We start from the raw sequence: 4,574 nt of genomic DNA, 5'->3' as shown, positions 1-4,574 counted from the left end.
GATTGAGAGATATACTACTCAATCCTGGGAGTCACTTGAGACAAATCCTTTGTACAAGGATTTGATTGAATTCAGAAATGTATTCCCTGATACAGTTACATGCGAGTTGCCTAAGGATAAAGGCACTCGATATGAGATCAAGCTCAAACCGGGCTCGAAGTACTGTGTCACGAAACAGTGGCCACTGCCTCGTGAACAAGTACTTGCGATCGACAAATTCTTGATCGATCGATTAAAAGCGGGCCATGTGAGGCAGTCAACCTCCCTGCATAGCTCTCCGACCTTCTGTGTGACGAGTACGCAGATCTGCTTTATACTACCACTAAGCAGATCTCTCAAGAACCGCTTGGGTTCTAGGGTTGGTAATTGAGCTATCGCCGAAGTTACCTTCGGAGGCGCATATAGATCAAGAGTATAAGGGCCTACTCTTGATACGTCAGTAACCAAGACATTCAATGTCTTTGTTTCTTCCTACGATTTATCCACAGGCTGCCGAGGGATTAATCCCTCGGGATGCTGAAGTCTAGTCATTTCAGCATTAATTATTTGAGGAGATTTCTCCTCAAGTACGTGGGGACTTATTCTCTCAACGTCTTCTGGATGTGATTGCGCTATCTCAGTCGGGTTCTCTACGGTTGACTCTCTACTCGACCTAGGATCATCGTGTTGCCCCTATTGGACAACCGGTATATTCCTTAAATGTTGCCTGCTACGCGTTCATTCATGTCTTAATCCAATCGACTTATTCGAGTGGTGGACCTTCGGCGCTGCCAGAGCATTAACACAGCCGCCGGCAGCTGACTCAACAGTGTGATAAGTTATCACACTGTGATCGTGCGCAGTCTTACTAACGACCGTACCACAAGTGAGGATATCGCACTCACTCGAAGTTCATGCACACGCTCGTGGACGCTCCAATACGCTCATAGATGGCCATCTGATGAACAAGTGGCAGGCATCTTTACGGATCGTTGCTGCCAGCTGATTCTTGGCTCATACTTTCTGAACCAAAGTAGACCTAGGATGACATCAATTTGTCATCCAGATCCAGTACGATGAAATCATCATCATACTGTAAATCTCTTAACGTGAAGTGAAATTTCACTACGCGTTTCACTACATTTATCGATGCGCCTGTCACTGGACGCACCGTCATCCTCGATAGAGGGATGTCGCGCTCAAGATATTTGAGCCTGCGACCCTCTATTAACTGGCGACGACTAAAGTAATTCGACGCCTCACAGTCCACTAGGGTTTTAAGTGACAAATATTTGTCCCTTTTAACTAAGGTGATGAGTAATACCTCATCGCCAGGTGCAGAGACACAAAATAATTGTGTGTCTGGAGCAACTTTCGTCAAGAGATTTGCAAATTCTCTTGAGGTTGCTGGATCAGTAGGGCGTTGCGCCCCTACTGACCCCGTCCATTTTTTGGCGGTCCGCCTCGCCGTTGCGATTTCGCAACAACGTCGGACCGCGACTGTTGCCCTTTTTGGCATTCGGTCCATAATTTCGCTCAGTACTTCTCGGTAATAGGCGTGGGGCACTACACTAATGAGCGGAGTGTCCTACTTTTTGACAGCGATTCCATTTCTGCAATCGCTTATTGTTCGAAAAGCAACGTTTCTCGCTTTTGACATAAGAGATGTAAATAGGTTCTCGACCTCAATGCTCCTGTCGTCTTGGAGGACGGTACGATGACGAACTAGCTTGAGTCTGTCTCAAGCTAAAGTCCCCCTGTTCCGCAACTAATATTGCTTCTTCAAGCGTATCCGATTCCAAGCGGAACAAGTGGATCTTTCGGAACCATCCGTATGACCTTGCATGAACACCAAAATCAACGTGTGATAATGAAATGGGTTGTTCGCGATACAACTCGCTAAGAGTCGTATGTGCTGAGCATAAGCGTGAACATCACGCTTACCTTGCTTGAGTTTCAGAAGCTCTGATTGAGCTCTGAACTCAGCCCTAGGCGGCTCAAACGTCTGTTCGAGCCGGTCTTTAAAAGCCTCTAGCGACCCAAAGACGTATGGGTCGCGCAACTTAACGCCCAATGCCCAAGTTTTGGCACCACCTGCCAAGTTTGATTAAGCAAATGCGACTTGCATATGCTCGTCGACGATGAGACGAGCCCATATGGCATCATCCAACTCGACAAACCATCCTAAGAAGAAGTCTTCTTCGACTCCCCTAAACTTAGAGATGTCAATCTTTAAGGTTTCGGAACGACGCGTGTGCGTCATCTCAGTTACAGGAGTCTGTACCCGTTGTAAACTCAACAGTTCTGCCTGTTAAGAGCCTTGCTGAATAAGCAACGCTACCTTCTCCTTCGCCTCGTCAAGTTCATCTTGTATGAACTTGGCGACGGCTGAATGGGGGGCATCTCTGTCCAAACCTGACAGCATGGCCAAGATGGCATCATTCCCTACGGTCAAACTCATTCGTTCGACCGCACTCCTTTCTATGGCATAAAGAAAGGAGTAGCTTTCACGCGAAACGAGATGCGTGTTTCCATTATCATTTAACATGTCCATATTAGATGATAGAACTGTGGTCCTTGGACGGACTACAAAGTGCTACCAGGTGTAACGGGGCACTGCCGACTTGTACCGCTTCAGTACAAGTCCACTTCGCACTGTTTCAGTGCGAGTGGTGCCTAGGCGAAGCGATCTTAGCAAGAGTATGTAAAGGAGATGCTCTTGCCGTCGGCGTCCATTACCGTAAGTCCGATTCCGGAGCACATTAAGGTGCCCACGTTTATGAACGGACTACGGCATGGCCTATCGCGACAGGCCCTTTTAAGAAAGGTGCCGTTGGCGATGGAAGAGGCAGTCCAAATTGCCTTAGTTGTGGAACCATCCTACACAGTGCATCAACGACAGCTTGTTATAAGCCGTCGTCCGAGTGGACAGATGCCAGTCCCATGGAGCTGGGCAATGCAGACGTTGTCTGTTTTAAATGCGGCAAGCGCGGCCATATGATGACTCGCTGCTATGCCGGGGTCCCTGCTGGGCTGAAGACGTCAACCAAGAGGACACCCTTGCCAACGGGTGTTGGCAAGAACCAGCATGCGAGACGCATGAGTTCTGTATCAATTACTGAGGGGTCGGGAAATGCAAGAGCGGAGTAGGGGCGAGATACCCTACTGACGCGGACTCGGAAGCTACCCCTAACATCAGAGTTGTCAAACAAATGGGTAGCATAGTCCATGAGGTCTCGAAAATTCGGACCTCAACCCTGCTGGTCTATAGCGCTTATTGTATGAGGCTATGATCAGGTGATGACCCTCTTCGTGGATTCGGGTGCTTCGCAAATGTTTGTAAAACTCGCGGCTCTAACAAGAGACCAGCAATTTTTGAGTCGCTTTACCAGGATGGCAAGCGAGAATAGGCGACCCTTCGTTTAGCGAATGGCGCGCTCGTTCAGTCTGAGGGAGTTCAGGTAGAACTCGCCTTTAGCTTTGGTGACTTCTCTTGTAAGGAGAAGTTCACAGTGCTAGGTAGGGAGAGTCCGTATGACCTCATCCTAGGCATGCCATGGTTGGCAAAATACCATTAATGGATAGACTGGCGTACACGCACAGTTGCGAACTCTACGCAGAACACCGGAAAGGATGTGCTCCTACGAGAGGCGTATGCAACTGATGTCGTGTCGATTACAGTTGAGGGTGCGTTGATGATATGTCAAACGTCACCGATTTCTACCCAGCTCGGGAGACTGGGGCGGTGAAAAGGGCAATTACAAGTCGTCATGTGTCCCATAGTGCACAGAGCCGAGAGCCTGTGACAGTAGACGGTGAGCTGACAGGAAGTCAAGCGTCGCATAAACCGACACAGTGCCTAGAACCTGGTGCGGTTGGAAGGGGTGCGTTAGCCAGGAGCGCAACGGCACCCGCTTCCTAGTACTTACACCTCTGTTAAATGTCGCAGGGTCATCAATAAGTGTCTTTGGCATGACTAGCCACTCCCATAGGCGCTTCGGGTGCCTACTGCTGGAAAGGAATATCTTGTTCACGCTAAAGGTTCTGATAGAATCCATTCATCAGATCCATTGACTAAAAGATAGTACCCTTTGACATACCTGGGAACCTTTGACCACAGGATTCCGCGGACTTATTCCCACAGAAATTATTTGGGGAGTATCCTCCCCAATCGCCTCTAGCTGTGGTTGCGCATCATGCTGAACATTCTCAATTTATACCAAATTCGGTAATATTGACGTCAGTTTGGCTGCCAAGTACGGACTCACTGTCCATCAAAATGGACGTGAAGACAGCGTTCCTCAACGGCCAGATCGACTATCACTAATTTTCATGCCATAGCAGAAATAAAGAACAGTAAGTTATATTAATCAGCCAAAGCCAGCGAGATCCTCTACGATCGACTCGCCGGTCGATCTAGGACTTTCGCATTGCCTCCTATAAACAGGCGTTTCAAATTTTCTTGGATATTGCTTTTCAAGCAAGCATCCTTGTTTCGTACCATTCAACTTATTTGAGTAGTCGAACTTCGACGCTGCGTGTGCTTGTGCACAGCCGTCGGAATTTAGCCTCACAATGTATTGGGTATTCACATT

This window comes from Bremia lactucae (genome assembly GCF_004359215.1).
Source record: "Bremia lactucae strain SF5 chromosome Unknown BlacSF5_NotPlaced_49_SHOA01000009.1_1371882bp, whole genome shotgun sequence".
NCBI lineage: Eukaryota > Oomycota > Peronosporomycetes > Peronosporales > Peronosporaceae > Bremia > Bremia lactucae.
Note: the sequence above shows the minus strand (reverse complement) of the source record.